The sequence below is a fragment of the Pinus tabuliformis genome, chromosome 5_1 (assembly GCF_031772625.1).
Source record: "Pinus tabuliformis cultivar Carrire ecotype Pingquan chromosome 5_1, CPIR1, whole genome shotgun sequence".
NCBI classification, from domain to species: Eukaryota; Viridiplantae; Streptophyta; class Pinopsida; order Pinales; family Pinaceae; genus Pinus; species Pinus tabuliformis.
Genome location: NC_142305.1, coordinates 727027944 through 727041020, shown reverse-complemented (window position 1 = coordinate 727041020; position 13077 = coordinate 727027944). Strand labels below are relative to the sequence as shown.

The 13077-nt window shown below is 42.7% G+C and overlaps 1 pseudogene; it reads left to right on the top strand.

Moving 5' to 3' along the window:
• The first annotated feature begins 1624 nt into the window (after positions 1–1624).
• Positions 1625–2041, top strand: LOC149167003 (putative sugar phosphate/phosphate translocator At1g12500 pseudogene; annotated as a pseudogene).
• Positions 2042–13077: the final 11036 nt, after the last annotated feature.

Below are 13077 nucleotides of genomic sequence, written 5' to 3'. Positions count from 1 at the left end.
ACAAGTTCTGGTTCTATGACAATGCAGCATCAGCAGCTTGAATGTGCAGATTTGAACGTGGAAACAAATGCATGCAGCTTAGATCTGGTCAGAGGACACCTGCACAAGGACAAACAATCAAAAATCATCAGCCAAGCCCTCATGCAACCAAAGGATCCAAGCATGCAGCAGCAGAATATGAGCATGCAGCAGCAAAAAGCTTCACAACAGCCATTTGACTTTAGGTACGTGACTAAACCTTGTTCATCTATTGCATGAATCTAATCTAAGCATTGCATGAATGAATGGAATGGTGAAATTAAGCCATGAATATAGCAAGGTTAACTTGACATCCAGTTCTCTAGCACTCACGAGAAAATCACGCAGCATGCGTGGATAGTCATTCACGTGGAAGTTGAGAAACACAGGCAATGGAAGATTTGTTGAACTTCAGTGCACATGGCATCAATTGATTAACAAATAGAAGAAGACATGCAGTTCATGATAGCACAGCAGTTCATATGGGCCAGCACACGTTTTTGCCACCTCACTCCACCAAAAATCACGTAGAATTAATGAGCGCTCAGCCGAAACTCATAGACTGCTGTTAACTTGCACTTGCATCATGTTCAACTGAAGTATACATCCTCTGCTTCCTCAAAATGATTAACCTATCATCCTTCGCTGATTGTTTTGGCCTGTTCAAAATTCTCCAGCATACCAAGATCGTGCAGAGGCGCAGAGACATCCTATGGAATCCGGCTAGCATTCTACAGGAAGACGTTTTACAGGAAAATACAGCAGAGTCTTCCAGGGCAGAGTAAGCTGCTTGGTTTTCAGGCGGAACTGGGGTGGAGCTCTCTGATGAGATTTGTGTTTGCGCTCACTTCTCATACACCTCAATCTCAATCTGAAGCTGTTCCCAATAGGAACTGATCTCTCTTTCATCTCTCAGCTCGAGGAGGCTAAAAAGATCACCAAGTTGCAGAGTTGGGGGAGGCTTATAATAACGAGACATCCACATCTGTTTTGGGTCCATCTGAGTCCTACACAGTATAGACAAGTACCCAGACGGCGCTCAGGTCTGGAAACCAATTGGGTCTTCTGAATATTGATCAGATCTGATTTTTCAAGCCCTCTTCAGCTATGGCCGAAACACAAACATGGACGAGGCGGGGCAGTAATCCAAAGCTTGAACAAGAAGTTATTGACATACCTCCAACTCCAATAGGAGAAGGAAAATATGGTGCATTTCCTGTGTCCCAGACTATTACAACAGCTCTCATTATTGCAGCTTGGTACTCTTCCAATATTGGTGTGCTATTGCTTAACAAATGCCTACTTAGTTTTTTGGATGCAGATACCCAATATTCCTCACAATGTTGCACATGTGTGCCTGTCATTTTATGGTTTTCTGGCAATTTCATGGTTAGATGTGTACCAATGCAGTTCATCGTCTCCAGGAGACAGTTTCTTGAGATATTGGCACTAAGCTTCATTTTCTCCTTCTCGGTTGTTTGTGGCAATATTTCTCTGCGCTATTTGCCAGTCTCCTTCAATCAAACTATTGGGGCAACAACTCCCTTCTTCACAGCAATATTTTGCATTTATAATAACATGTAAGAGGGAGTCTTCTGTGGTTTATATGGCCTTGGTGCCTGTGGTATTTGGCATTGTTATTGCAAGCAACAGTGAGCCATTATTCCACCTTTTTGGCTTTTTGGTTTGCCTAGGATCAACTGCTGCCAGAGCATTGAAATCAGTTGTTCAGGGGCTCCTGCTTACCTCTGAGGCAGAGAAACTTCACACTATGAATTTGCTCATGTACATGGCACCAATTGTTGTGCTGTTATTGCTTCCTGTTACTCTTTTTGTGGAGGGTAATGTATTAGCTATTGCTATTGAAAAAGCCAGAGAAAACACCTTTATCATATTCCTGTTGCTTGGAAACATGACCATGGCTTATCTTGTGAATTTAACCAACTTCCTTGTTACAAAACATACGAGTGCCCTCACGTTGCAGGTTTTAGGAAATGCCAAGGCCACCATTTCTTCCATATGATTGCATATACTTGCACACTCATAACAAGGCTGAGAATTCACTAGGAAAAGCAGCAGGCAGTGGGAAGAAGAAAAGAAGCATGGTTTCGTGACAGAGAAGAGGACATCACTTCAGAAGCTTGGCATGACAAGGAGGCCACCAGGGCCGGCAAAGATGAGGAGAGAGATTGGTTGCTCAAAGGATGAGCAACACTTTCAGTAGGGGGGTGATGATGAGCCCCAAAAATGGACAATTATTTGGGCTCATTCAACCTCCTAATTTGACTTAATCCACCATTCTCATTAGTTTATTGCATGTTTTTTATTATATTTATGCTAATAGAGTGAATTTGGTTAGTCATTATGCCAACAAGTCTAATGGGTGCTTTGTGTAGCCTTTTTGGTCAATTTGGAGACAAAATTGAAGGTCTTAATGAGCACTTGGCAGCCAAATTCGTGGGAAGACAAGGGAGAGGATTTGTAGGAAGGTGTCCCCTTCATTTATGGGCCCTTACCTCGAATTCTCCACCATCAACTCGGAGTTCAAGGGCCACCGAATCAATCAACACAAGGGCAGCCAAGCAAGTCAAGTAGGACTACTGTTAACTACAAGTTTTGGGCAACCGAGTGCCTAAAGTTTAGGAGGACTGTTGGGTCCTCAAATTGTATAAATAAGAAGGCTTAGGGCCTGATTTTGGTTAGCCAGTGGATGTTAGCTAGTTAGTCAGTAGATAGTAACTAGTAGTTAGTCATTTCATAGCCTTGTTGTAGTCATTTTGTAATTCGATTTGTAGGCAATATATTAGCTTTGCTTTCAACTCATTCTCAAGCTCTCCTTGTGGACAGTTTTGATGTAACTCTTCATTCTTGACTAATAAAGATGAATCCATCTTTGCACCAGCTCTAAATCTCTCTTGGGAGGCTGTAGCTCTTGGGGTTGGGCCCATCTCAAGTGCCTAGTACCTCCCTTTTTTATCTTTATGTGTGTTCGCTGCATTCTTAAAATAAAGTCTGCTCTTTAGATTTAATTCGTGCTTTGTTACTTAGGTTGCTTTTGATGGTTGAAGTAGCTTTTTATGTTTAGGATGGATTGGTAGGAGTTAGTCATGCATTTATATCTCTTTGATAATGTTTTGTTCACATGCTGTACGTGATTCTTGTCATGAATAAAGTTGCTGTTCACTGATCTCATTAAACTGTTAGATAGATCATCTAATATTTTGATTGTATGCAAGACGTAGTTGGTTTGATCAGGTAAACATTATGCAGGGCACCTTCATCACCTCCTCGTTCATCTGAGCCTCGTCCAGATCAGCTCCTCCATCACCAAGTCTGTTTCCTCATCTCCCATCTGGTCTTTTGCCAAGTAACCCTACCTTCTTGCTTTTCCATTGCCTGAACCTTCTTTGATGCAAGCTAGACTTCCACACCCTCTCATCAACTCCAACCATCAGTCCTTGGGTCATCTCAGGCCCCTACCCTACCTCCCTATCCATTCATGCACCTTACCTCACTCACCCATGCTCCGAAATTCCATTACAGAACATCCTGTAGAAATCCCAGAACATCCTGTAGAACCCCTGCAGACTTCCTGTAGAAGCTCATAAACACGGTTTCTTGGCAGCAAAACTTTGTGAGACTCTCTGGAAGCGTGTTAGGGACCCTTTAGACCCTCTCTGAACCTTCCCAATGTTTCCCAAGCACTTCTCCTCCTTGATCCACCTCTGCACAATGAAAAGCTAGTTAAAAGCACATGCATGATAATTCTAATAACTTAATCAAAAATACAAAAATATGTTTTCTTCAGATAGTGATAACTTAGACACATGCATTTTACCTTCCTAGAAGTAATGGCATCTCTTTCAGTAGTTTGCATGCTCTCCTTTGCGTCAGTAGGACTAGCTGGTAGAATTAGGGTTTGCTAGGGTTTGCGTTCCTTTTTGGCTTTCATTTTCTTTTCGCAATTAGATTAGCTTCCTTCGAGTTACGTTTCATCCATCAATTAAAAAGCTTCTTCTAAGAGCTCATAGAAGTTGGCTTAAGCTCCTAGCGGACTTGTGCCAGCTGACCAAGTGACAGCTGCGGCAAGAGCTAGTACTTGTGCATACAGCACCGTCGCTTCCAAGTTTGTTACGAACTACCGGGTTGATAAAATTAAAGAAGGGAGTTCCAGCAGTTGTAGCATTATTGCTACAATACTGGGGCTCACCACCACCTCTACTCTGTTTCACTTCAAACATGCATGAACACCCTCAGACTACAAGGCTTTAGACCACCAATGCTCACAGTTTTAGATATTAGGTGAATATAGAGAATACTAACCACACCAGCAGATACACAAGACCATGTGATGGCCGGCTGCAACTAGTATAGAAGCCTACAAATGTAATCTACTAATGCAAAGACAGGATGACATCTCTCCTGCATTAGAATAAAAGAAACCTGAGAAACCTATTTAGTGATGCATTCAAGATTTTAACACAGAGATAAGATGACAGTTATCTAGTGCTAAACATCAAGAGATCAAGAACACAACATATCAGGCACAAGCTTAGAACAAAGGAGAATGGATAGTGAGCACTTAACAACAAAAGAAGCTTGTATTTGCTAAAAATGAAGATGAGACGCTGCAAGTAACAAAGTGTCTATAGTCTCCAGAAGTTGAACCTTACATCAAATGCCAACCATGATTACATCTTTCTTCTAGATATTTATAATTTTACATTACTATGGCACCTAGCCATTTAGGTATGGAGGGGTCTTTATTGACCACCAACTGCATTTAAGTGCTTGATGGAGTCTCTGAACGAGATTGCTTGCTTAATTGTGCAAATCTGATCTGTACAACTGTTGTGCTGTCCTTTAAGCGATTGGAATGCTTGGGGTAGTGAAGCCCATGACTGATAAATTCTGCTACAGAGCCGTGCTATGTCCTTTTCTCCTTTTGGCCATGCTTTCTGTTTAATGTGGTTGTTGGGGATATTACTCTAACCAATCCTGGTAGAGCTGGTCATCTCCTTCTTCAGGCAATAGAATGGTCATAGGACATGGGATGCATGGGTACAATGATAATTGGGATGAGAGAGAGATGACCATTGGATCAGGGAAATGGAGAGCAGAAATGGCTCGACGGAGGCTATCAGCCGAGATGGGAGCGGGGTGTGTTAGCTGTAGATGCCTCTCGACCTCGGTTTCTCTTCAAACTATTTAATAATGAGTTTTTTCTGTTTAACACAGAAACCACTGTAATGCTGTAAACTCCTGCCAATGTTTGCTCCTTTCGAACTTCAAAATTTCTTAAACATGGCCTATTCTCTCATTGGTTCCGCCCCTTGGGTCGTTGTTGTCTATTGCAGCTAGCCTGGTCCCTTTGTTCCCCTTGTATTTTGAAATACTTAAAAACACAGGAAATACATGAAAATTGGCCTCCCTCCAGACTTCAAATCTTATGGATTTCATTCCCGAACCCTTTCAGGTCTAGTACTTATCACAATCAGCGCTACCACCTGTATAGAGGCACTGCTCCTTCGCAATACTCCGATGCAATCTTGCGATGCGATCTGATCGCAATCGCATATCACTCCAGCCAACGGTCTTCATATAACATGACATATGTTCCTGCCGATTGCGAACCTACGATGCGATGTGGACCCCTTGACCTTTGGTAATGTTCCACTGCGATGTAGTGATGTGATCCGATCACAATAGCTGATTGCTCAACACTGAGGCTTTATAGATTATGCTCTCCACCATTGCGACTGTCGATGTGACTCGCTGATTAACTATCCCTTCAGCTTGGCTGATTGCGATTTAGCCAGTTAGATCTGGGCTTATTCTACTTTTTTCACTATTTTGGAGTATTTTAGCCTCTCGATAGTGTATTTCCGCCCTTCCAAGGGCTTTCCATATGATTTTTTTGATCTTGGGAGGATCTAAATCAACTCTTGAAGACTTCAGGAGTGTTTTGGATCCATTTTTTGGGCCAAATGCCAAAAAGGCTAACACTGGCTCCTTCTAGGGATGAAATCCTCCCTGTGAGGTTTCAAGAATCATAGAGCAATGCCTTTCCTATAAAACAAAATTAAATCTTTCCCCTAGTGTTCGATTGGGCATGGACTATTTTTAGCATAAACATAAAAACTGAAAGAAAAACATATGTACAATAATAACGTTTTAAGGCCTTAAATGAAATAGAGTTCGAAGAACAGCCCATTGACTGGGCCATCAAAAACATATCCTCCTTCCTTTAAAGCATTCCTTTTGAGAAAACAACCATTAAACTGAAAATTGACCCTTTTTACCTTTCTATGAAAGGTTTTTTTGTCTTGGTCAATGTGCATATCAGTGAATTTATCAAAGACTTGCAAAAGCCTATTGATTTGATCCTTTACTTCAAAAACTTTCTAGCATTCGGTATTATTAGGTAGAGATGGTCTATATTTCACCTCATCTTTGTATGCTTTCAGCCTTGGATGTTTTGCTTGGAAGGTTTTGTACACCTGCTGAATGATAAGGTCTGCTTCATACTGTACTGTGTCATTTGTGACCTGAAAAGTTAATATGAAGGATGAATCAATGCATTCTTGTGTGGGGGACACAAGGACTTCACCTATTCCTACAGCTTCCTTAGAGCAAGCCCTATCAAAGAACATGTCCCAAATCTGTGAGCCTTCTTCCTCTGTGATCTAGAAAACTGGTTTTTTAAGCTATGTAGAGGCCAACTGATAAGGCTTGTCAATGTCATGACCAAGCTTATCCATGACAGCCTTGGGCATTGGATTATGGCTGGCTCCAGTGTCCAGAAGAAAATTATGAAGGATTTCGTCATGAATAGACAGAGAAACATAGAATGATGGGTAGCTGTCTTCACAATTTTCAATGATTGGGCTGAGAATAACAGCTGGTTGCTCATTTTGCAGATTTACATAGTCAGTGGAGGCTTGTATTGCTTTGGGCTCAAGATCCTCAAGGATGGATGCTTTGAAGGACTCATTCTTCACTGGTTCAATTAGGGGCATAGATATTCTTGGCTTCTGGATTTTTGCTTGAAAACTGAAAGAAGAAGCGGACTTGTCAAGGCCTCTTACCTCTATGGCTAGAGCTTTGAGGATGATAGGATCAATTGCTAGTTTCTTCTGCTTATTAGCTTGCTATTCTCCAGGGACAACAACTTTATGAATAGGAGTTTCTTTGACATTATTCATCATAGACCTCAGATTATATTGTTGTTGATCTACAATTTGTTCAACAACTTCACCATCCCATTCTTGGCTGAACTGGTCATTGAATAATGACTTCTCATAAGCAACTTTGGTTAAAAAAGTGGCGCTGCCTTTGTCTTCCATACAATGGATCTCATCATCCTCTTCAAACTGCTCTTCCTCCATGACTACATTTTGAAGAGGGGTCTTCATCCTTTGGTCTTCATTGGCATCTTTGTTTCTTTGCAAAATCTGCAACTTCTCATTTGCTCTTCTATATGGATTTGGATTCGGAGAAGCAAAAGTATTAGGAATCATTCCTTTCCCAGAATGTTGCTCAACCATTGATTTGGAAACTTCAGAGGCTAATGACTCTATCATCTTGCCCATTTTATCAATCTTGGGATTTGAAGATGATGAAGGCTCACCCCTCTGTCTTCTTCTATCAGTATTACCTTTGAGCTTTTCTACGGCCATGATGTTTGATTCTACTTCGAGGGATGCATCTCACATATTAGCTAAAGAAGCACATCACCTCTCCCTCAATAGTAAACAAAAGTCAGAATCAAAGGCATTAGCATAGATGAGTCTAGTAGAGGTAGTGGTAGGTTTTACTTCTGTCGGTATCTTGTTGTACATGCAGTTAAATCTCTTATTAAAATCGAACAGCAGCTCCCCATTTTCCCTCTTCAAGTTTCCAAAATCAGTGTGGTAGTAGAGGAGGTCCTTCTTATCCCCCCAATGTTTTAGGAATGCATCGTCTAAAGCTTCAATATCTACTATAGATCTTGGGGCTTGTTCTCTGAACCATTTTCTATCCTCCCCATCTAAGCTTTAGACAAAGACTCTCATCCACACATCATCTTCACTGATATCCAGATTATCAGCATAGCTATAAAATGACTCAAGGTGTTCTTCGGTAGTAACACCTTCAGTCCCAGTCAACTTAGGCATATACTTCTAATATTCTCCAGTGGGCATAGCATTCAAAGGAGTGGGCAGTACTAGAGGTCCTGTTATGCTCTTAACCTGCAAAATAATACCCAGATACAGAATATGCGAAGAAAAGATACGCAGAACACAAAATATGTGAAGAAAAGATACCCAACACAAAGAATAGCAATGATTCTATTATTCAAAGAGCAATGTTCACATGCCTCTTCGAGGGGGCAACCTCCAATAGAGCAGAGCTCGATTACAAAATAAGACACGATGCTCCTCGCAGGGAGTCTCTATCCTTTATATATGACTCATACATGCAATACCACGGGTCAATACCGTGAGTTTTATTAATACCATCTATCTAATACTATGGCTACGGCCCATTTGCAACTAACTGTGGTCCCGTCATTAATTTCGGGTTAACCACTTACAAAATATATGGGCTTTATTGACTCTTTGACTATGACGTGATCCCAAGACATAAGTAAGGGGGTTAGGGTGGGACTCTAACATGCCCTCCCCCTTAAGACTAGCCTTGTCCTCAAGGCTGAAGCTACGGAAACTGCTGAAGAATAGTAGCTGGTTCCGAAGTTGCATCTTCCGGAGAGGTGTCTTTCCATTTGACAAGGACTTCCTTAATCATGCGGCCACGCAGGTGCTTGTCTCTTATGGTGAGGACCTGTTCGGGTTGAAGCCAGATTGACCCTTCGTCGTCCAGTTCAGGTAGACTAGTTTGAACTCGGCAATTGTTCCCAATTACTTTCTTGAGGCATGATACATGGAAAACTGGATGGATTTTTGTAGTAGGTGGCAAAGCCAACTTGTAAGCCACTTCTACAATGCGCTGAAGTACTTGGTAGGGTCCATAGAATTTTGGAGATAGCTTCTGACACCCCTTGTCTTTGAGTGATGTTTGCTTATAGGGTTGCAGCTTCAAAAAAACTTGGTCCCCTTCTTGAAACTAGCACTCTGAGTGATGCTGGTCGACCTGTTGCTTCATGCGGTTCTGAGCTTGATGAAGATTCTCTCTAAGATGGGTGAGCATGGTGGCGTGGTGTTGTAGGAGTTGATCCACTGCTTGCACTTTGGAGCATCCCTTGAGATAAGAAATAGGGGAAGGCGGAAGTTTACCATAGACTGATTCATAAGGAGTCATTTTAGTAGAGGCATGATAGTTGGTGTTATACCACCATTCCACCAGAGGTAACCACTGTACCCAAAGGTGTTGCTTTTCTGAAGTGAAACACCTGAGGTAGGTTTCTAGACATTTGTTGACTGCTTCAGTTTGACCATCTGTTTGCGGATGATAGGAAGTGCTGAGTTTTAGTTGAGTGCCCTGTAGCCTGAAGAGTTCTTGCCAAAAATTATTGGTGAAGATCGGGTCGCGATCAGACACAATAGAAGTGGGCATGCCATGTAGTTTGAATATTTGATCCATGAAAGTTTGTGCAACCAAAGTTGGTGTAAACGGGTGGGGTAGGGCACAAAAATGAGCATACTTTGACAAGCGGTCCACCACCACCATGATGACTGACTTGTTCCCTGATTTTGGAAGACCTATAATGAAATCCATGGAAACCTCCGTCCAAATTGATGTCGGAATGGGCAATGGTTGTAATGTGCCTGGTGTGTTGACAGTTTATCCTTTGTGGCGTTGACAGACATCACATTCTGCGACAAAAGTAAGGATGTCCTTTTTCATGCCGGTCCAAAAAAATGATCTTCTAGTGCGAGCATAAGTTTTCTGAAAGCCTGAATGTCTTGCAATGGGGGATGAGTGCAATTCGGCCAATATGCGACTTTTGAGGGTTGATGTTGGTGATATTACTACTCTGTCCCGGTAGCGAAGAATGTCATCCTGCCAGGAGTAGCCCTTGATGGAATTTGGATCGACCTGCAATTGAGAAATGAGTTGGGATACCCCTGGGTGTGAAAACCATTCTCTGCGAGCTTCTTCAATCCATTCTGGAATGGGGAGGGAAATCGCTAGCAGAGTAATTTCCTGCTCAAATTGGTGAGATAATGCATCTGCTACCCTATTGTCTTTCCCTTTCTTGTAAGTGATCTCATAATCATCTCCCAGCATTTTAGCTAGCCATTTATTTTGTTATGGGGAAGATAGGCGTTGCTCCAGAAAATATTTAAGATTGTGATGATCTGTGCGGATTTGGAAACGTCGCCCCAATAAGTAAGGGCACCAGGTGTCGACTACATGTAATATGGCCATCATTTCTTTTTCATATGTAGATTGGCCCAGATTCTTCCCACTTAGTTGTTGGCTTGTGAAGGCCAAGGGTCGCCCTTCCTCTATTAAGACTGCCCCAATACCTGTCCCTGAAGCATCACATTCAATGACAAAAGATTTGTTGAAGTCAGGTAGTGCTAAGACTGGAGTGGAACACATGGCATTTTTGAGGGCTGTAAATGCCTGTTGGGCTTCCTCATTCCAGAAGAAGGAATTTTTCTTTAGGAGTTGAGTGAGGGGCTTCGCTATGCGGCCATAGTTGCGGACAAATTTGCGATAATAGCCGGTGAGTCCAAAAAATCCTCTCAAGCTCTTCAAGGTCTTAGGTTGAGGCCATTCTTGCATTGCTTGGATCTTTTTGGGGTCCACCTTGACACCTTCCCGCCCCACAATGTGGCCCAAATACTCAACTTCTTCCATGCCAAACGAACACTTGGACAATTTGACAAATAATTTATGTTGGCGGAGTAGTTGCAAGAGTAGATCTACATGGTGAAGATGTGCAGCCCAAGTGCCACTATAGATGAGGATGTCATCGAAGAAGACCAGGACAAATTTCCTGAGATATGGTTTAAGAAGGTGATTCATAAGGCTCTGAAAAGTAGAAGGGGCATTACAAAGACCAAATGGCATCACCAGGAACTCATAATGGCCTTCATGAGTTCGGAACGCCGTCTTGGGAATGTCGACTTCCTTCATGCGAATTTGGTGGTAGCCTGAGCGAAGATCCAACTTAGTGAAGAATTGAGCCCCATTGAGTTCGTCCAGCAAATCGTCAACCACCGGGATGGGAAATTTATCTTTGACTGTCAACTTATTGAGGGCCCTGAAGTCTGGACACATCCGCCACTCTCCGTCTTTCTTGAGCACCATGACCACTGGGGATGAATAAGGACTAATGCTGGGATGAATGACACCTGCTTCCAAAAGTTCCTTGATTATCTTTTCTATTTCATTCTTTTGGGTGAATGGATATCTGTATCGCAGCACATTTTGGGGTTGGGCCCCTGGAACCAATGTGATGCTATGATCATGTTCCCCTCGTGATGGCGGAAGCTCCTTAGGCTTGTCAAAGACCTGCCTATGTTTATTTAAAATTTGTTGCATCTCAGGATGAATTTGCGGGGACTGGGTTTCAACGACCTGGATGGCATTAAATTGAGCTACCACTCCACGATTGCCCTTTTTTAACAATTTTTCCATCCTATGCAAGCTGATGATCGAGGGGGGTCCCGCCTGGAGTCCCCGGAGGGTATGTGTGAAGTTGTTTTGCTTAAAACTCATATATAACTCCTGGAAATCCATTGGGATTGGCCCAAGAGTGCGGAGACATTCAGCGCCAAGGAAAATGTCGCATCCCCCCATATGGATGGCAAACATGTGTGTTTTCAACTGATAATCCCCCATTTGAAGTTTGACATTTTCACAGCGGCCTTCACATTTCATTGTGCCCCCATCCGCGATTTGGACTTGGAAGTTAGAAACTGCGTGTACAAAACAATGCACTGCGTCGGCGAGACTTTGATGGATGAAATTATGGGTACTTCCACTATCAATCAAGACTACTACTGGGCGATGTTTAATAAAACCCCGGATTTTGAGAGTTTGAGGGGAAGAAATTCCGGCCAATGCATTTAGCGAAATAACTGGTTCGTCAGATACAATCTCCTTTTGGTTGTCTTCTTCTATCGCCTCAGGTTCCTCGAGTGGTGGATCTTCCTCTGTTGAGCTGTAGTCAGTGGCGTCTATTTGAAAAAACTTGGGCTCCTTGCATTTATGACCAGGGGAATATTTTTCATCACAGTAGTAACATAGTCCTTGCTTCCTTCTTTCGGCCATTTCCGCAGGTGACATCTTTTGGATCTTAAGTGTCTGAGTCGTATTGTGAGCTTGTGGGGGATGACCTTTAGTGGGGAAACTAGGGCGGCTGTATTGGGCTGCTAATGCACGTTCCACCTTACGAGCTACCTGGCAAGCTTCCATCCACGTGGGAGGGTGGTGGAGTAGAACTTGAGCTTTGATGGGTTCTTTAAGACCGCTGATAAAACATTCCGTGTAGAACTCATCTGTGAGACTTTTAGTGCGGAAGGCTAAGGCTTCAAAAGCGGTAATATATTCATCCACTGTACCCATTTGTCTAAGCTTAGTGAGACGCCCCAAAAAAGAGTCTTCCTGTTCAAAGCGAGCTCGAAGAGCTTTGGTAAATTGGGCCCATGTCGGAAAAGGTCCATTGCAACGCTGATGCCATTCTGCCCATTGCCATCGTTCATTGTCCAAGTACATGGTCCCTACCATAAGCTTAGTCCAATCATCATGGATATGATTCAGTCTGAAATACTACTCCATTTGTGCTAGCCATGCGGACGTGTGAGAACCGTTAAATTTATGCATATCCAACTTGGGAGGTCGCTGACTGGGTGGTGGATTGGTGTGCCAGACGTGAGGAGAGTTGCTAGACTCACCCTCATGGTGTTCATGGCCATCATACGCTTCCTCGTGGGCTGGCGCCTTGCCCTTATCGAGTACTTCCTGTACCTGGGTAGTTAGGCCTTTAATCATACGTTGGAGGGTGTTCAGATTTGCTTCAATTTTTTCTATCCTTTCATTGGCCATCGCTTGAGCTCTAGTTTCTACCATACACCAATTGGATGAAAAATTGGGACCGCCAAA